This window comes from Rhincodon typus, chromosome 7 (genome assembly GCF_021869965.1).
Source record: "Rhincodon typus isolate 14 chromosome 7, sRhiTyp1.1, whole genome shotgun sequence".
Classification (NCBI taxonomy): Eukaryota; Metazoa; Chordata; class Chondrichthyes; order Orectolobiformes; family Rhincodontidae; genus Rhincodon; species Rhincodon typus.
Genome location: NC_063338.1, coordinates 17,336,222 through 17,357,857, shown reverse-complemented (window position 1 = coordinate 17,357,857; position 21,636 = coordinate 17,336,222). Strand labels below are relative to the sequence as shown.

Here is a 21,636-nt window from a genome sequence, read left to right as displayed (position 1 = left end):
GACGGGGTGTGAGGGATGAGGTGCGGGAGATGTGGGAGACACGGTTGAGGGCGTTCTCGACCACCGAGGGGGCGAAGTTACGGTCCTTGAAAAACGGGGACAACTGAGATGTGTATTCGAGAAGTTTCGATCAGACTTCCTGGCACCTTGACTTCCAGTCAGTGCTTGAGGATGTGTACTTCAAACCCCCCCTGCATTGCAACAATGAAGGGTATTTGCACAATCCATTGGATGCTTTGAGCCCAGCTAATGACCCCATTGGCCATGGCTACATAACATACAGAAAGGTGGGGTGCGGGTGGGATGGGAGCTTTAAACACACAACTGGAAGCCACCCTCTCAGCGAAGACTCGCAGTAAGACCGGAGGCGGAAGACCGGGTGGCAACCCCAGAAGATCCACCCTGACTTGCGAGACCCATTTTTGTGGAAGAGAGCCAAACTTACATTGGAGAGGAAAGAGATTCCAATGGTCCAGCTCAAACACGTCAATCATTGCAGATAATCGAGAGGAAATATTGTGGGAATTTGTTAAATGCTCATTTGGTGTTTTTAATAATGAACGTTTGGGTTAATAAAATTGAGTTGAACTGCAAACTGAGTTCTGTTTTATCAGTCCTCCTCCTCACCAACGAGCGCACCTTGGGTAAAGTGTTTTTAATACTAAACTGGTTGAAGTGTTCTAATCATGGACAATAAGTGATTTGATTTTGAGGGTTAAACATTAATGAAGACACACAGAATAACTTTTTTTTGTCCTTCAAGATAGTGCCACGGGATCTTTTACATTCACTTGAGAGGGCAGATAGGGCCATGATTTATTCAAAAACTTCTATTGCAAAAGGTGATACCTCTGACACTACAGTGGATCTTCAGCGCTATACAAAAAGAGTGTCAGAGTAGATCTTTCATAGATTCAATAACTTTTGTACTTTAGTCTTGGGCTGGGACTCCGAGGTAAGGCTGCTACAATCTAGCCCGTTGTAGGGATAGGTAATCAAAAAAATGCCACAAACCATTGAAAAGGAGCCATAGATGTCATTAAAAGAGACTTGCCTACAGTGCAGAAAGAGGCTACCTGACCTATCAACTCTCCAAACAGTGTCCCACCCAGATCCAGCCCACCCTCCGTAATCAACATTTACCATGGCTAACCCACCTAGCCTGCACACTGCAGGGCAATTTCCTATGGCCAATCCACCTAACCTCCATCTTTGGACTGCGGGAGGAAAGCGGAGCACCCAGTAGAAACCCCACACAGATGTGGGGAGAACATGCAAACATCACACTGACAGTCACTTAAGGCTGGAATCAAACCCAGGTACCTGGTGGTGTGAGGCAGCAGTGTTAACCACTGAGCCACCCACTATAGCACCCACCATACCACTTCACTGTTTGAAGAGGAATATTTTGGGAAAATTGGAATAAACAGAAGAGTTGGATGACATTGGGTGGGAAATCAATAGAACAGTTAAATGAGAATAACATGAACACCTGAAAGACAGATGCAGGTGAAATAATTGTGAAACAAGAAATCATGGACTTGCTGAGCACTTGATGAAGATATGAAGAAAATTAAAATAAATCAAGCACAGGAACTTAGATTTAACAATGAATTAATAATGTAGAAGTAATAACTGAAAAACTAAATATAGGTAAATCACCAGGCTCCTCTCCCAGAGTGTGAAAAAACAAGGAAGCTTTCCTGTGTCTAATAATCGTATGAGACAGACAAAGCACATGTTTATGTGGGTGGCACGGTGGCCCAGTGGTTAGCACTGCTGCCTCACAGCACTAGGGACCTGGCTTCGATTCCAGCCTCGGGTGACTGTCTGTGTGGAGTTTACACGTTCTTCTTGTGTCTGCATGGGTTTCCTACCACAGTCCAAAGATATGCAGCATAGGTGGATTGGCTATGCTAAATGGCCCATAGTGTTCAGGGATGTGTAGATTAGGTGGGTTAGACATTGGAAATGCAGGGTTAGGGGAATGGGTCTGGGTGGGATGCTCTTCAGAGCAGTGGTGTGGAGTTGTTGGGCCAAATGGCCTGCTTCCACACTGTAGAGATTATGTCTGTGTCTATGGCTGTTTTGTTTTCTCAAATAAACTTCCAATACCTACAGCTCAAGAGGCACTATCCATATGAAGGATGGCTAATCAAGAGATTCTGTGCTTGCTAATTGGCAATATTTCTAGATTGTTAAGCAACCTGTTTGGCCACATCATGAACACTTCTTCCGTGACTATCAGTTCTGGGGTGGGACTAGAACTCAGAATGTCTTGCTCAACAGGCGCAATGCTTTCCACTGCACTGCAAACCTTTCCATAATGAAAGAAATGGGTGTAGAAATTGTTGGTGCATCCTCGGGATCTTCCAAAATTCTTAATTGAAGAATTGCCACCTTGGTTTGATTTGGAAAACTGTCAGGGTTACTCTACTATTTAATAAGGGCAAAATAAGTCAACTCCAAAAGTATAGGTTTGTCAACCTACATCTGTTAAATAGAAAATTGTGCATCTAAGAGGGTATCTTAGTGTTGTGAGTACAGAATCCCCTAGGAACTAGTGAACGGGTAGAATACTTAAAAGTTTAATGGAATATTGGCTCTTAAGGGGCTGAGATTCAAAAAAGTGGAAGTTATCTGATAGTTGCATGAAATTCTGGTCAGGTCTCAGCTGGAGTGTTCTGAGCACCACACCTCACAATGAATAGATTGACCTTGGAAGGGATGGTCAGCGCAGATTCACCGGAACATTGTCGGTGCTGGCAAGATTAAATGATTAGAACAGGTTGCATGGAATCTTTTCAGTACAAAAGATTAAGGGGTGATCTAATTGAGGTGTTCAAGATGATTAAAAGATTTGCTAAGGTAAGCAGATAGAGAGACTATTTCCTTTGGTGGGTGAACAAAGGAGGCACAACCTTAAAACCTTAAGAGTCAGGCTATTCAGGGTAATGCCAGAAATTGCAAAGAGTGGTGGAAATCTGAAGCACAAAAATCTACAGAAAAGTAACTGAAGCTGTGGACCATTTGGAAATGTCAAAAATTAGATTGCTAGATTTTTGTTAGTTTATAGTGTTAAGGATTATTTTGTCAAAGTGGGTGAATAGAAATTTGGATTCAGACCAACCGTGATCAGTCTTGAGGAGCTGCTCATTCTTCTCCTGTTCCCATATTTAAGAGAATGAGGAGTGAGCAAGGGTGTGGGATTAGACTGGTTGGAATAGGTAAAACAAACAGGAGAGTCTGGATGGGATACTAATAGACAATGGGATGCAAACAAGAGAATGGGATTAAACTGGGTGTTGCATTACTAGGTATGGTGAGTGAGCAGGAGAGTGAGTTTGGGCACATTGAGATACTAAAGACTCTGGGAGTGAATGTGGTTAAACTAGTTAAGAATACTAAAAGAATCGCCATGTTCATGAGTTAAGATGTCAGTTCCTCTGCAGTTATTATGACCAGATTTCAGCCCTGGTATTTCCAATGCAGTTCTTGCTATGCTCACATGGAGATGCTGATGAGTAGCCTGGATATGACTCGCTTCTTTACTGAGTACGAAAGGATGCATTTAATTCTTAGGGTTTAATTTAAATCCTAATCTACTGCACTTGTATATCTGAGATAACAAGGTGTAGAGCTGGATGAACACAGCAGGCCAAGCAGCATCAGAGGAGCAGGAAAGCTGACGTTTCGGGTCTGGATGTATATCTATTTTTTTCTCCACTGCAGCAATCTGCAACAGTTTGATGATTGCACTAATTGTACTAGGGTCCCATTTAAGAGCTTGAAAATAATTTCCAGTTCTAACTGTGAGATAGTGAGGGGGGTTTGGCTCACAAAAAGTAAAAGGAGAGATGGAGAGGTAGAGGAGAAACGGACAAATAGAAAATGGGTAGAAAGCAAAACTCAGAGAGACGGGGAGGAAATGTGGTGAGATTTTGTAGGTTTTAGAAGGAAGGAAACGTAGGAGTTTTACAGTTTTGTTAAAGGATAGTCCATGCATAATGATTATTGTTTATCATAACTTTTAGAATGGACAGAATAATGTTTCAAAATTGGCTTCAGTTATCTATAAAAAGGTACTGTCATTTTGTTTTGATGTTGGGAGAGAGACAGAGTACAATAAGTTGTTTAGAGATGGCTGTTACTTTCAGAAGTTAGTTGCTGGCTGTGCTGTCAGAGTAGAAACTGCGCAGGCCAAATTTGTTTGGTTTATCAGTCATGTCATTGAAATGCTAATGTTTGCAAACTGGTTGGGCTTTTAGAATGGTGTCTATTGTGGTTTCAGCTGTCTCGAACAAATGACTCAACAAGCAATGAAGACACTGTTCTTCATGTTATCTTCATGAGTGGTAGACATGATTCATCTGATTGTCAGTCTACTGGGAATGATCTTTTATCTTTGATCAACAGATGAAATATGCACTTTGGAAGTTTGGAAGAACTATGCGAGAGATGAAGGATTTTCCCTGCTTTAGTGGATTTTTTCCACACTGATAGGAACTCCTTGTAGATCCTCGCATTCTTCAGTGATAGCACCAAAATCCTGGGGTGGGGGTGAGAGAAAGAGAGAGAAGGATTTGTGAGCCTCCATCTCTAGATTTCAGAGGTCTGTTTGGACGATGTTAAAGACAAACGGGAACTTGCAAACAACCTGACAAAAAGTTACTGAGCTCTTTTAAAGATAGTAGGAACTGCAGATGCTGGAGAATCTGGAGAAAAAGGGTCTGAAGAAGGGTCTAGGCCCGAAACGTCAGCTTTCCTGCTCCTCTGATGCTACTTGGCCTGCTGTGTTCATCCAGCTTTACACCCTGTTATCTGAGCTCTTTTAAAATTGCTTTTCACTTGGCTCAAAATTCAAGTCTAGCAGGATTAGTTTCCTCAGGAAATAGATCAGGAAAATGGAGATGAATTGGAGCAGCAGTTCAAGCGGGTATTTACATTACACATTATCTTATCTGAGTTAAACATCACTAAGCACAGATGAGCTCTCAGTTCCCTCTGACTAATGTTTGGTAGAAAACGTTGTTGTAGATACAGGGTTTTTCAACCTTAGAGAATTTCAAATTTACAAGATCAAGATGGTAGGAGCCTTGGTTGTGTTTAACAGAACCAAAAATCATCAGCATTCATAGCATATCCAATCACAAGAGTTACAGAGAGAGAATTAGCCACATGATGAGGTTATGAGTCAGACGATGGCAAATATGTACAAGACCAGCTGGTGATGAAGTAGTTTTGGAAATGACGATCATTCTCAAACCTTTCACCTCTGAATCCTTCCAGAGTACTATCACAGGCACATGCAGGGTTTTGCCTTTTGTTTTAATCAACCGATTCAGCCTGCTTATGACAAGCTTCTGGAGCAGGTGGGACTTGAGTGCTGGCCTTCTTGCCCAGAGCTGGGTCACTATCTCTGCAAGACAAGAGCCCTCAGGGTCTTGCCTTTAGGTGCATAGAAATACTGAAGTCAGTCACTTATGGCTTGCTTACCAAGGTTGACAATTTGTGAAATTTCTCTTGTGATGACAGAAGAGATGGGATCCTGTGAGGAATTGTTCTCATGGATGTGCTGTGGCATTTGCTGTATACATGCCCTTCTCAAGGACAGTTAAGAATGGGCAATAAATGCTGGCATACCAAGAATACTAACATTCCATTCATTAATTAACAAAAAAGTGAACCATCCTGGACAACTGTAATTTCCGTTTGCTGACTGTCCCTTTAAATACCATAATTTGGGACAATTCTGCTGTTATCACAATCTACAGCCTGCTTAGTTTGATATTAAAACAGAAAGTGTCAGATAAACTCAGCAGGTCTGGTAGCATCTGTGGTGAGAGAAACAGTGTTAGCATTTTGAGTCCTATATGACACTTGTTTAGAACCCACTCAGTTTAATCCCCGGTTTTCCTTCCACACAATTCAACCATCGCTATACTACCTCCCCGCTGCCACCACCACTACAACCAGGATATTGTCTTACTAATGGTGGGCTATTGATTTTGAAGTCGTTCAACTTTTGTGACAGTCACCTGTTGTGCAACAAGGTATTCGTGATCTGTCTTTTATGTCCAATTATCTAACCTGTATATAAATTTGACTCTGCAGCTGCTTTCCACATGGCTGCAAACATGTGGACCACACCTTTGTTGTCTCAATGTTGTGGTGAAAGGATGATTTGCTGGCCTGTGGCATGTTGTTCCAGACTTCAGACATACACTACAGGCTACAGAGCTTAGAGATTTAGTTTGGTCATGAAAACTGCCTTTCTGCGTAAACATGAGTAGAGAATTAGGAGAGAAATACACCATCTCAAAGAGTGGTGATTACAAATTCACTAACAGTCTTCAAAAGGGAATTGGATAAATACTCAAAAGGAAAATAGTTTCAGGGCTATGAGTGGTGGTACTCATTAAACATTATTTCAAAAAGTCAGTACAGCTGCATTGGGCTCCAGTTCCCTCTGGTGCTGTATCATTCTATGAACTATTCAAAAGATTTGATATTTGGAAGAGACACTAAACTGGCCAAATGATTTGAGAGTGAAGAAAGGGCTTGAATCTTTAAAAAGGTTATGCTATTCACAGAATAAACTTTAACTTCATCAAAAAGCCAGTCTTGATCATATTACTGAATTTCCCCTTATCTCAATGCCTGTTTCTAAAGAAATGCACTTCTGGGAAATATGTGTTAATATTAATAATATCCATCTGGTTCTTGGGGAATCTCCAGCTCTCCCAGTGGCCCAACTGTTATGATTGAACTTTTGTTTCAAAAACAACAAATGATCTCAGTAGAATACAAATATTAAAAATAAACATGTTTTTGATAGACTAAAAAAATTAAAGTATTAAATTTGTGTCAGATTATCTGACCAACAATCCTGCTCCTTGTTCCTCTCTGGACCGGAACAACTGCTTCTGTTTGTTTTTTCTTTGCTGTGTTAATGAACGACCAACTGCCATGCAGATAACTTTAAGCAGTTTAATGTTAAACATTACTATCATTGATCCAACAGAAACCAGCGTCACCAGCAAATCACATGGTTCTTAGCATCTTATTTCTGTAAATTATTAAAACCATTTGGATTAAAAAGCATTGGATATTATGGCAGCACTGAATGAGTAATCTACGATGAAGTGTGTTGCATGCAGCAGTAGCATCTGACCAATTTTTTAGGTTGATTTATGGACTATAACTATGACTTCTGTTGCTTGGTTCCATATTAAAACAAGGTTAGAGTGAGGTTGCAGCCTTTCTTCTGCTATTTGAAGGGACTCCTCAACATTTGATTGGATTTCAGTCCCATGCTGCTGACCACCTAGTGCAGAGGGGAGTATGGTACATCAGAAGGACCTTCTCATGGAGGTATTCCTGGGCTTGGTCAGGTTGACCATCCACAGGCACAAGTTGAATTGAAGCAGTCAATCTGGTTGCCTGGTTACTTGCCCATCTTTGTGCCATTGACAGAGAGAGAGAGAGAGAGAAAATGCAGGATTTGACAGTACAGTATGTTATAGCCCTTCCGCAGCCAAACGCAAACAAACATTTGCATCTGCTTCTCACAATCTGGCATTTTCTAACATTATATGGTAATTCCAACTTTGTTGTTGTACAATACGAAGATGGATTTTTCATTTTTTCATAGAAACCCTACAGAGTGGAAACAGGCCATTCGGCCCAGCAAGTCCACACCACCTTTCTGAAGAGCATCCCACCCAGACCCATCCCCTTACTCTCTCTCATATTGGGATTTACTTGGAGTCATAGAGTCATAGAGTCATAGAGCATGGAAACAGACGTTTTCGTCCAACTCATCCATGTCAAACGTAATCCCAAACTAAACTAGTCTGACTTGTCTGCGTTTGGCTCATATCCCTCCAAACCTTTCCTATTTATGGCCTTATTCAAATGTCTTTCAAATGTTGTAACTGTACCTACATCCTACTTCCTCTGGCAGATCGTTCCACATACGAACCACTCTCTGTAAAAAAGTTGCGCCTCATGTTCTTTTTAAAATTTTCTCCTCTCACCTTAAAAATATGTCCCCTGGTTTTGAACTCTGTCACCCTAGAGAAAAGACACTTGCTATTTACTTTATCTATGCCTGTCATGATTTAATAAACATCTATAAGGTCAGCCCTCAAGCTCCTACTCTCCAATGAAAAAAGGCCCAGCCTATCCACCCTATTTTTGTAATTCAAATCCTCCAGACCCAGCAACATTCTGATAAATTTTTAAGAACCCACTCCGGTTTATTAAAGGACAACCAGAACTGCACACAGTGCTCTAGAAGAGGCCTTTCCAATGTCCTGTACAACCTCAACATGACATCCCAACTACTATACTCAAAGACAAAAACAGAAGTTGCTGGAAAACCTCACAGGTCTGGCAGCATCTGTGAAGAAAAAATCAGAGTTAACGCTTCGGGTCCAGTGACCCTTCCTCAGAACTGATGGTAGCTGGGAAAATGTTGGTTTGTATGCAGAAAATAGGGAGGAGAATGGGGTAGGGAGCAAACGATAGGCTAAAGGATAGAGCCTGAAGAGAGAGAAGAGCAGTTGGGTAGACAAAGGAATTGATAATGATCTGGCAAGAGAGTGAATAGCTTTTAATGGGGACTTTAGTGACTGACACTAGGTAGTGTGTAATGGCAGGCTATGTGATAACAAGCCCTGGTGTGTGGGGTAGAGGGCTAGGACATGGGAGCGTTTAGGCCCTAAAATTTTTGAACTCGATATTGAGTCCGGAGGGCTGCAGGGTCCCCAAGCAGAAAATGAGGTGTTGTTTTTCCAGCTTGTGTTGAGCTTCAGTGGAACACTGCAGCAAGCCAGTGACGCAGATGTTGACCAGGTTGGTTTGTTCCTGATATACAGCTTCCGCAGTTCTTTCGGTTTTACTATACTCAAAGGTCTGAGCAATGCCTTCTTAACCACCCTGTCTACCTGTGATGCAAATTTCAAAGAATTATGTACCTGAACCTTTAGGTTCTCTGTTCTACAACACCAAAGAGGGCCCTACCATTATTTGTATAAGTCTTACCTTTGATTGTTTTATAAAACTACAATACTTTGCATTTATCGAAATTAAACTCCATCTGCCACTCCTCAGCCCATTGACCCAATTGATCAAGATATCTCAGGTAACCTTCTTCACCGTCCACTATACCACCAATTTCATCTGCAGACTTACTAACCATGCTTCCTATATTCTCATCCAAATCGCTTGATTGATTCAACTCTTACCTATCCAGTTTAGCCAGAAGCTCCACAGCAACAAGGTTCTCTTCTTACTCCCATACCATTACTTTCAGATACCCCCAATGATCCATCCATTGCCCTCTCCAAGTCCTCATCTGTACTGACACCTGTGAGTGGTATCTGCAGGAGGTGGGGTCAGTTTACTCAAGTATGTTGACGATATTGTACTCTACCTCTTTCCAATTATACTCGACGAGTTTTCTTGTCTACTCCTGTTTCCAAAATCCATTCCTGGATAAGCTACAGTTTCTTTCTGTTGCAATAAGTTGGTAACACTGATGTCTTCAAATCCTACTGCAAACTCCAGACGTCCTTGACCACAGTTTTGGGATCGGCTGGAAACCCCCTCCCCGCAACTGTCTCTGCGTCTGTTTCAAGCTCGAACCACATATCCGCCCCATTCACAACGACCTCCTAGTTCCAATTCTGTAGCATCGCCCGACGTTGCCCTCAATCAAGCGCTGATGGAGCCTTTACGTGGTGAGGAATGACTGTTTACCCTTGTCCGGACAAACTCCAGCTCATCCAAAATGTTGCTCCCCTTACCCTCTCCTTAACACTGTCGTATAAGCCAGAACCTATTTAGATTGGCTCCCAGAATTCCAAGTAATAAAAAAACGTTTCTCATCGTTGCAGGTAAATCTCTTCATGGCCCAGTGTTTTTAAAATGCGATTAAAGACTGTGCCTGTCCCACCTTTAATTCCAGAAGCAGCAGTTGTGTGGGCCCCAACGTTGAGTTTGCTGGTGTTGCCGTTTGAAGAGAGTGAGGATTGGGTGGTGCGAAAGAAGGGGGGGTTGGGTGAGGGGGGGGGGTGGAGCGCCGACCGGAAGTGGCTCCGCCGGCGCAGCCACACAATAAACGTTAACGGCCGGAGCGCGAGCGGGAGCCGGATCGGGATCGGAGCCGCGCGCGCACACACCTCCCCTCCCCCGCCGGGACTGGGGCAGCAGTGAGTGAGGGGCCGCCTGTCCCCCTCCCCACATATACAGACACACGGTGAGTCCGGGGAGGGGCGGCGATGCGGCTACAGGAGGGAGACCGACAACCCCCACCCCCCAACCCTCCCCATCTACATCTGGATCACTCCCCACTGCATCTCCGCTCTGCCGTCTCTTTACTGCATCTCTCTCATCCTGTCTTAACTCGATCCTCCACTCCTCACTTTACTGGATGTCTCCTGCCCCATTCCTTTTACTGACTCTCTCTCATCCATCTTTATGGATTCCTCCACTGTTCTATTGACTGGATCCATTCACCCACCCACCCCCTCTCTCTACTGGAGCCCTTTCCCCACCCCGTTTCCTTTACCTGATTCCGTCCTCCTGTCTTTACTGCATCCCCACCCTCCCGTTACTAGATCTTCCCCACATTAGGTTTCTTCTCGTCCTGCTGCACTCCATATTCTTCCTTACTGGACCCCCACAATTCCCTGGACACTGGATTTCCTCCACACTGAGCCCTTCTACCTCTCCCTGAAGCTCTCTTAGACCGTATAATGTTTTCTCGTGCCTCACCACCTCCTTTTCCAGTTGAGGAGACCGTTTGCCGGTATATGAGCCCTGAACCAATGTTGTGGGCTGATGTTGTTCCTGCCATATGCTGTTCCTGGCCCAATTTATTTTTGGGGGAGGCAATGTGAAGAATACAAACCTGCAGGAATAGTCTTCCCATACACTGGTCCTGACCCACTAATGGGGACAGTATGCACTATTTGTTGGCTCTGACACACAGTTTGGGGAGAATAGTCTCTTATATACTGACCTGAGTCTCCCAATGTGATCACGGAGGTACAGTCTGCGTTTAAAGTGACTGTAATGCCCCTTGTGTAATTGAGAGACAGTCTCTTTGAACTGATGGTAGTCTCTTGCATGCAATTGTTCATTCCGCTGTTGGAAGTGACTAATTGTGGAAATGGTTTGGGGTGTGGGTTGTGATTGGTCCTTGGAGTGACTAGTTTTGGGTGTAAATGTGCAAGCCACAATTCAGCTGGCTGTGTTTGCCTCATGTGTAGTACATCAAACACAATGTGATTCAAATTCTCATCTGAATATATTTACATAGAGAGTGCTTTATACTCCTATCAGGCAAAGGTTCAACTCTGACAAATTATGATCCAAGTTTTTTTGTGCTAGTTTTCCTGTTGGTTTGGCAGAATGATTGGTCTCTGATGTTTGTGCACGTATGTCCTTAGTACTCAAAGTAATGGAATTTAGTTTTATCCGTTTATTGTCATCTTCAGATTACGAGCTTGGTTTCCATCTATTTAGTAGACAATCTGTGGTTCTACTGGAGAAAATGGATTTAATACTTGGAATATGATGGTATGCAGATTGTTTTCTCTTAAAATAAGCAGTATTCCTTTCCAATTTTCTCCCCACCTTGTTCAAAGTTGCAGACTTATACAGGGATTTAGTCCCTTGGCTAAATATAGTTTTTGTACACTGCTGCAACAGAAAAATGACATTCTCTCAATATGTGATATCTGTAAGTATTTTTCAGCATGGGTACTATTGTGATGAGGAATATTCAGGAGATTATCTCTTTCTTCCTTTTTCCCCTAGCCCTGTACATTATATCTGTTCCTGAAGTATGTGCAATTTTTGTAGTCTTTAAACCCTTTCGAAAAGGAAAATTTGATCTATAAGTTAATTTAAGAATGCCTGCCTCGCATACACAGTAAAAGTTAGGCCACATTGAGATCTTATTTCATTAAAGAGTTTCCATCTGGTTGTATCTCTTTGTTACAACTTTTTTATAATTAATTTCCTGTGACTTTTTTTTTTCTTTTGCTCTTTTTGGTATAGATGTATGAGGTTTGCGGTCTAGAGATAGGTTTTCCTTTACTAACCGCAAAGTGTGACTATTATGTTGAAAACAGAAGTGAAAAGTAGCTAGTCACGAGCAAATACAAAAACACACTACTTGCGAGGATAAATTGCCTCTAGAGTGGATGCTTTGCAAAGAGCCAGCATGGACTTGATAATAAATGGCACTCTCCCTGTGACTGGGCATTGCATGACAGTATTTTACAAATTGTTTATACCCTTTTTGTGTTTTTTAATTACTCTCTAACTTTTTACCTTCCTGCTGCTGAAAGGGCTGGCTGGTGCTGAGGTGGTCTCATGGGTGTTGCCTATTCCCTTGGGTTTTTGCTTGAGTAGTTATTACATATGAGGATGAGTGCTAAGTGTCAGTGGGACTTTACTTTGCAGGGGGTCAGGGAATTTGGAGAGGAGAAGGTTATCAAAGCCTGGTTGTGTTCTTGCTTGATAAGCTGACAATGCCCCTGGACAGTGATTAGGAGGAGCAGGAATCATGGGCAATTTTTACATTTCAGTCCAGTGGTACTTATGTCCATTGCTGATCAATGCTACTACCATGACTGACATGAACTAATGCAGTGCAAATTGGGGATCAAACTGGTGAGTTCCTGGACTGTAGCGCTGTCATTCTTGTTGTGTAAGTGTGTTCTTGACACCAGAATAACTTGCTAGATTAAACCAGTATTGTAAATGTAGAATCATTGATTACTAATTATTCCATAAATTACAGCTAGTGAAGAAGCCTAGCTTAGAAGCAGTAAACCAGTTGGGTGTTTTACGACAATTGACAATGGTTACATAGTTGTGATGTACATGTAATAACCCTACCAGGAGGCCCGGTTCAAGTCCCAGTGTTCCAGAGATGTGCAATAATGTCTCTGAACAGGTTGCTTTGAAAATAGGCTAGAGGCAGCCATTAATTGGGCCCTCTTGTGGTAATGTCCCTACCCCTGGACCAGGAGGCATAGGTTCAAGTCCCATCTGCTCCAAAGGTGTGTAATAACATCTCTGAACAAGTTGATTCGAAAAATAGGTGTTAAATGATTTTTTAAAAAAATACGTAGTTGCCACTAGACTGGCTAGTTGTTCCAGTTTTTAAAAAATGAATTCAGATTTCATTGTCTGCCATCATGGGATTCAAACCAATGTCTGAATTGCTAGTTCAGTGACATTAGTCTATGCCACCAGCTTTCCAGTGCCTCTTTCTAAATGGGGGATCCAAATGGAATTGTATGCTGTGAGTTCAATAGATTCTGTGCAGAGTTGGTATTGGCAAAACCGAATCAGGTTGGCATCCTTTTTACATTCTCCTGCTACTCCCACTATCCCATACCTTGGCTCATTTCTCCATCATTTGCTCTGTAGTGACAATGCTGATGGCATTTGATAAGATCCCTGAAAGAGTTTTGTTTTGCTGCTGGGATTAAGCAAGTTGGATAGCATCGATCTTCTAGTGCACTCTAACGTTTAAGAGCCAGATGTTTGCCAGTAGCTACAGTATCATCATGCACATGTACCTTAAATAAGCCTGATGCAATGGTGCTTGATTTTAATTATGATTTTGTGAAATGTCTCCGGATGCTTAACTTAGTGAAAGGCACTGTACAAATGCAAATTGTTGTAGTAGTGGCTGTAGCATGAAGTTGTTCTGTTCTTCTCCTGTGCTGAGCTACCGGAGTGCAGAGCAAGAGCTGTTTCACAGATTGGCAACCAAAGATGTGATTAAAAAAATGAAAATGCCTCCAAGTACAATTGCAATTGGTTTACATTTGCTTGAGAAAAGAATACAATCCTTTATAAGCTATAAATGCCTTTAGTCAATGGACTAGATCTTCCCTCTGCCCTAAATGCTATGTCCTAAGGAATATTGAAATTTAGAATTATTCACTCTCTTGTAGTCTAACCTGTTTTTCCCTACCAGTAGAAAAGTGGTAACATACATTCTTTAGTTTTCCTATCCTTCAAGATTTAAAGTCAAAGTCAAATATCTCTTCATTTTCACTTAGGTTTCCGCTTAATCTTTTGTTCTTTCCAGCCATTTCCTTGCATTGAGACTTGGCCATATTCCTTTAATTTTTAAGTAGCTGAGAACAGGATTCCAAACTTGGACCTGATGGTTGGAGTAGGTCAGGGTTAGTAGCTATTCTACAGGGCATGGAATAAATCAGAAGACAATGAAGGTACACTAGAAAAGGCAGGACATTAATCACGGGTGACTTTAATTGTCATGTAGACTGGAAAAATCAAATTGTCAAGGAATAAATCCTAAGTGCAATTGGGATAGTTTCCTAGAACAAAATGTTGTGGAACCAACTGGGGTTCAGGCTTATTTGGATCTGGTAATGTGTAATGCGGCTCATTTAATAGCCAGCGTAAAAGATCTTTAGGGAACAGGTTTATGATAGAATTTAGCATCCGTTTTGAGAGTGAGAAATTTGGGTCAGAAACCACTATATTAAACTTAAACAAGGAACAAAAACAAAGTTACTGGAAAAGCTCAGCAGGTCTGACCGCATCTGTGAAGTAAAAAACAGAGTTAATGTTTTGGGTCCGGACCCAAAACATTAACTGTGTTTTTTACTTCACAGATGCTGCCAGATCTGCTGAGCTTTTCCAGCAACTTTGTTTTTGTTCCTGATTTACAGCATCCGCAGTTCTTTCAGTTTTTATTATATATTAAACTTAAAGGTAATTACATGGGAATGAGGATCGAGTTGGCAGGACTGGACTGGGAGAGGAGTTTAGCAGCAAAGATGGTTGATGGTAAATGACTGACTTTTTTTAAAATGTTAATGATCCACAACAAGAATATTCCTTGATGTCCTTGTGAGGAAGAAGGATTCTAGGTAGGGAATAAACCAACCACGGTCCACCAGGAAAATTTAAGGACAGTAACAAGTTTTTTTTAAAAAAATCTACAACTTCACAAAGATTCGTGGTAAATCAGAAGACTGGGAACGTTTTAAAAACAAACAAAAAAAATGATTTTTATTTTCCCCCAAAGAAAAGGGGGGAAAATAAACTGAGGGCAAACTAGTAAGTAAAAATGGAGAGACGTAACAGTGAACATTGGGCTTTTAAAGAAAAAGCCTGGGGGAAAAAAAGTATTGCAGAGCCAGGAGTTGAACACACACTTTGCATCAGTCTTCATGTAGAGCAGCTGAGTAACATTGCATATGTACTGAATAATGAAGGGCCTTGAGGGCGGGAGACAATAAACACACTAACTATCACTACAGGAAAAAGCACTCAGGAAGCCAATAAGACTAAAGGCTGCTAAATCCTGTGGACCTGATGGATTGCATCCTAGGATTTTAAAGGAAGTAGCTATACGGATAGTAGATATACTAGTAGTAATATTCCAAGAATCCTTAGATTTTGGATAAGTCAGAGAAGATTGGTAGTTTTCCATGTAACACACTTATTCAAAACAGGAGGGAGACAAAAACGCAGGACTATAGACCAGTTAGCTTAACATCTGTTATTAGGAAAGTTTTTAGTTTATTGTAAAGGATGTAATAACACAGCATCTAGAAATTCATAATATAATCAAGCAGAATCAGCGTGGTTTCATGAAGGGGAAATCATGCCTGTCAAATTTTTTTACAGTTCTTAGAGGAGGTAACAAGTAGCATTGAGAAAGGGGAACCAGTAAGTGTAATATAATTGGATTTCCAAAAGGCATTTGATAAGGTACCACACATAAGGCTATTTCTAAGATAAGAGCCCATGGTGTTGGAGGCAGTATACTAGCATGGATAGAGGATTGGCTAACTAATAGGAGACAGAGTTGGGATAAAGAGGGCATTTTCTGGATGACCACCTGTAACTCAGTGGAGTGTCACATGGATCTGTGCTGGGGCTGCAATTATTCACAATATATATTTTTAACTAGAATGAGAGAATGCAAATGTACTGTCGCCTGGTTTGTGGGTGTTGCAAAAATAGGTCTGAAGGCAAGTAGTGAGGATGACGCAAGGATCTCCTGAAGGATATAGACAGATGAAGTGAGTGAACAAAATTTGGCAGATGGAATATTGTTTGGGAAAATGTGAGGTTAGGCACTTTGGCAAAAACATACAAGTTCAATGGGTAATAGAAAAGACAAATTGAATGTTGGCCTTTATTTCAAAGAGAAAAGAGTATAAAAGTAGGAAGGTCTTGCTAAAGCTATACAAGGCACTGGACATACCTGCTGGGATACAATGAACAGTTCTGGTGCCCTTATCAATGGCAGTCCAGAGAAGGTTCACTCGATTGACCCTAGGTATGGAGGGATTTTGTTATGAGGAGAGGTTGAGTAGGTTGGGCTTGCGTTCACTGGAGTTTGGAAGAATGAGAAACAACTTTATTGAAACATAAGATTCTTTCTAGGGACTTGGCAGAGTTGTTGTGGAGAGGTTGTTTTCCCCAAGTATATTCAAGGCTGTGATAGATTTTTAATCAGCAAGGGAGTCAGGGGTTCTGGGGATAAGACTGGAAGGTGCAGCTGAGGATAATCAGGTGAGCCATGGACTCACTGGGCAGATTAGCACACTTCTCTTCCTACATCTTATAGTCTTATCAACTACCTTTTCATTAAGACTTTCGTTAAGCCTTTAATCTCCAAAAAATTCACAGTTCTTCTTCCAGAACAGTGATTGCTGGATTTGCCTATAAAACAGATATTCTACCAAGGAACTTCTGTCAAACATTAATTAGATTGTGGATATGCTCCACTCTCACAGGTCTCTCAGCCTCTCCCCTACTATCCCACAGTCTTTGGTTTCACAGCTCTCTCTCCTGACTATTTCTGTTCTCTCATCTCCTCACTCATGTACTGTCATACCCACCAATCCCACATTCCAAACCCTTCCTGCCCACTTTCCTAGGTCTCCCATCCTCTACCTAACACGCCATTACTCCTATTCATGGGTTTCCCAGCAACAGCAACTGCCACTGCCACAGCAGTCTCAGCCCCTCCCCTAGTAACCCCTGCATTGATACAGATCTCTCATCACTTTTCTCCATTCGATTGATGCTCATATCTCTCACCAACATCCATTGATATAGATCTCTCACCCCCAGTGCGAGGTCTCCAATACCTCGCAATGCCTGCATTGTCACTGTTCTCTTACCCCTGTTTCTCTGCGCCTCTCCATCCTCATACCTCTGCCATCACAGGTCTGTTGTCCTCTGTCTATCCCTCACTGTCACAGGTATCTTATCACCTTCCTGATCTCTCCATTAGCTTCTCTCCAGCCCCAATCACCCGAACTCTAAACCTCTCCACCTCTTTACTTGTCTTATCCTTGTGGATTTTAAGGAGTGTGTTATCATGATCAAGGTTTTGGTTATGTTCTTGTGAAGCACCTTGGGATGTTTCACCATGTTGAAGGGGCTATATAAATGCAAGTTGAAGTCCAGACATTTTGTGTGGAATGGGGCTATTCTCTCAGTGGTTTTAAAGTCCTGATTACTCAAAACCATTACATTGTATAAATTGCTTAAATGTGAATTGAACTTTATGGAGCACTTTTTATCAACGTTTGTGGAGCTGTTGTGACTAACTCTTATTGTACAGTTTTCCCATGCCATTTACTGTCGGCATTTTTATGCAATCCTGCATGTTTTGAATGCACTGTTTATTCTTGTTATCTTCATCTTAAGGGCAGGGCCTGAAGTCACATTTTTGGCAGAGCTGAGAGCATTTTTTTACCTTTGATCTTTTCTGGATTTCTTGACTTCTTTAGTCAGCTATTTTGTCACCTTTTGTAGCTAAATAACCCTTTCTATTGTAATAGATAGGTTTCAGGTTTGTTTCTTGATTTTTGCTGGCTTATATTGGTCAAGGAAGGCTTTAAAAATGACCCCGATGTGCACTAGGGGTGGAGACAAAACCATCAATGCCTCTTGAAACCTGAATTGACATTGCAGAACTGTACGCTAGTATTGCATTATGAAGCATACTGATCAGATCACTAGGCTAGCAGGGGAGCTGTTCAAACTGAAAGAATCCTAATACAGACAAGGACATCTCACCATATCATATCCTGTGATAACAAAAATTGGTCCTTGAATTTTTTCTTCAGTTCACAAACAGTATTGTCTGATTCATTTAATTCTATTTCAAATTTAGGTGTTCTGGTAAATGCTAAGTCTGTGAAACCATGTTTCTGCAATTCTGGTAATGGGGAGTGCTGTAATGTTTCCATCCTCAAGAGGAAAAAACATGTCAGCACAAGTCGTAGGCTATCCACGAATGCCTACCTGATGGAGAGGAGACTGTGGATGAAGAACTATTTGCGTTCATAATTTTTGGGGAAATCCAATCAGTCTCTGTCTTATAAGTAAAGACAACAGCATTCTGAATACATAGTGTGTAAAATTTGACTTTCTGCAGCAAGGTAATGGAGCCAGTTTTCAATGTAAACATAAAATGTCCAGCTATCTGTAATTTACATGGCCTTTTCAGCTCTACATCTAGACAGGAGGTGTCAGGACCTTTATTCAATTGTGGTGGTCATTGTTCTTGGTCCTCATCATGTATTCTCACTGGGTACCTGTCTATACATACCTTCCAGTAGCAACTGGGGGTTGACATTTTCACCTTGGAAGTCTGGGGAGAGTGAAGTGAGTTGTATTATAAAATGTTTCTCTTCATTGATTCAGAGGAGACCAGAGGTTGAAACAGACCTACCTTTTATTTGCCTTTGTTCCACGTACCTGATGTGCTTACCTGACAAGCTATCAAGGCAGCCTGAATTGATTTCTTCTTCAACTGTTTTCCCTTTGAGGGCAAACAGGGTGTCTGAATGTTTCATATATATTTGTGATTTGATAAGGGACAAATAAATTTTGTTGCTTTCTATTTTAATAGTTTACATATTGTGAACTAGTCCTGAAATGGACAGTATTTTATATCCTTGATGTTTAGTTGGCTGTGACCTTTGTGGTGCATTTAAGTAGAATCTGCCAGTGTTGCATCGTGATGAGCTTTCTTAAAAATTGTTGGCCTCAAGTGTTTGAATGAAAAACTGTCTAACTTTCCTGTAATCTCACCCTGTTCTACAGGTAGGCATGCCAGTAAGTGCTAGGACAAGTTGAAGCTGCAGATCTGTTGTAGCATGTTCTCCAAGTACTGCTGAGATGCAGCAAATAGTGCAGGGATGGGATGGACTCATTCACTTCATTAATGCTTCCTGTATGTTTCTGTTGTGCTCAGCCTGTTTACACTGTGTGTTATGGATTCCTGCATGGCCATGCACCTACGCACTTGGAGGGGACAATATATCCACTTGTTGTCATGGAGGTATCTTGCTTTACAAAGCTGTACTTCGGGAAGTGGTTACAGATGCTTTAAACTTGATAAAAACTAATTTAAGATTGTTAAAATTGTAAATGGGTGGGGAAAAGCAGGGGAATTACAAGTCTAAACTGAAACAATTAAACACTGACAGCATTACAAGCCGTCAGCATTTGACATCTTTGCTGTTTCGTCACAGTACTGACCTTTCTGTTTTTATAAATTTAAGTGGTTGACGGATAATTCAACCTACTTAATCTGATTCTTAGCTTTGGCTCAATTGATAGCATTCTTGCCTCTGAGTCAAAAGGTTGTGTGTTCAAATCTCATTCCATTGACCTGTATACAAAGTCTAGACTAAGTAAGTGCAGTACCAAGGGGGTGCGGTGCTCTTGGAGATGCTGTTTTAAATGAAATGTTAAACTGAGGCCCTGTCTCTTCTCAATGCAAGGACAGTATTGTTTTATTTTTCTGTGTTTTTGATTGTGGACTGAAATGGGAAAAGGACTATTTTAAATACCAAGAATTATGGAAAGGATTGCTGTACTTTTTCAAAATGAGTTCCCTGACACTCATTGGAGGCGCTGTTAGTACCGTTGTTTGTTCATGCAGTGGGGAAAGTCTAGTTGCAGGTGAGCTGAATCAGTAGCATGTGTGCAAATGAAGATTCGACCGTAACAAATTGCTGGTTGGTCAGTAGAGTGTAACTAGTATTTAATGACAAAGCTCTTCTGCCTGCCACTGACTATGTGATTGGCCCCTAGCTTGGGAGTATAGATGTCTGGGCAGAAAGCGAGGAGCTGTCCTTCTCTCTGTGGTAAAGAAACATTTTCAAACCTGAAGAAAGCCAGTTCTTTTTTCCGTCATGAGTTTCTATAAGTTGTGACTCTTAACCAATAAGTCAGGCTTTTTATAAGTGGTGAGCTGGTTGCCTTGTGTCTCCTGCAACCAAGTGGAAGTACCTAGAAAAGGGAGATTGCAGAGCAGCAGATCCTCATGAGCCAAAAAGATCATCTCAGCGAACCTTGAAGATAGGGGCCATTGAACTGCCTTCCCCAGTCTTTCCCTCTGCCTGTGTGTGTGTGTGTGTGAGAGAGAGAGAGAGAGAGAGAGAACTGGTAGAGTTATCTGTTGACCGTTTATAATTGTGTATCTGTAGTTAGAATCTATTTATTTGTAATAAATCATAAATTCTTGTTCAGTACGGAAACCTGGTCCATACTTTCTTTCAACCTGGGTTAACAGGGCAGGTAAATTGGGGAATTTTGTCTACTTTATTATAATATCTTTAACTTTTGTGATAACTCTGGAAATAACAGAGTTTGATTTCTAGCACACTACCCAAGTGAAATGTAACATTTTGTATACTTGGTAGATTACTTCAGAAGAAGATTCATATTTCACTTGGAATGTTAACTCTTTCTCTCTTCAGAATGCTATAACTAACGTCTGTAACTTGGGCAATAGAGGCAAAAGCTAAGCCAGGTTTCCTGCTCCAAGAACAGTGCTAAAACGTGTATGCAAGTGACTGGTAAATGACAATTGGATTGATTTTGCTGAGATGCAGCCATAGTAAAATGTCTTGACATTCTGCCCAAGTTTGTCTATCTGTTTGGGAGAGGTACAGGAAGTTATTTTAACTAGAACTTGTAGAAAGTATTTAGGATCCCCATGAGTAGAGATGAGACTGAAGTTGCTGCCTGGTGTCACTGGAGCTGCACATTTTTTTGGCTCCTTTGCAAATTATTCTTTACAGTTGTAGGTTTCATGAAAAGTATCTGGTTCATGAACTTCAGTTAAGTCAAGTTGGGATTGCACACACCTTTTGGACACACGTTCCTTGAGCCAACACATTTCTTCTTAAAACTTTATGGACATTAATGGAACTTTTCCTCATTCGGTTATATTGCTAATGTTACCGGGATGTTGGATTTCTAGAAATAAGCAATTGCACAGCATGGTCACAAGTAACTTAGTCTTGTGTTATGATGCTGAGAAATGCTTTGGCTTAGTGTAATCAGCAAAGATGGAATGCCCTGAAGCATATTTCATGAGCAGTCTTTTAGATTTAAGCTATTGTGATTTAAAGAGGAAAGCAATTGTAGCTGTGATTTTGATAGCAAGTACTTGACATTAGATAACAAGGTGCAAGGCTGGATGAACACAGCAGGCCAAGCAGCATCATAGGAGCAGAGAGGCTGACGTTTCGGGCCTAGACCCTTCATCAGAAAAGAGGGAGGGGAAGGGGGTTCTGAAATAAA

At 41.4% G+C, this 21,636-nt stretch overlaps 1 long non-coding RNA gene across 2 annotated transcripts in view; it reads right to left on the bottom strand.

Moving 5' to 3' along the window:
- Nucleotides 1-10,022, bottom strand: part of LOC125483488 — a 39,963-nt gene extending 29,941 nt beyond the window's left edge. For both annotated transcript variants that reach the window (XR_007262452.1, XR_007262453.1), the window contains exon 1: nt 9,252-10,022. This is a non-coding gene — a long non-coding RNA (uncharacterized LOC125483488). The remainder of the gene's footprint in view (nt 1-9,251) is intronic.
- Nucleotides 10,023-21,636: the final 11,614 nt, after the last annotated feature.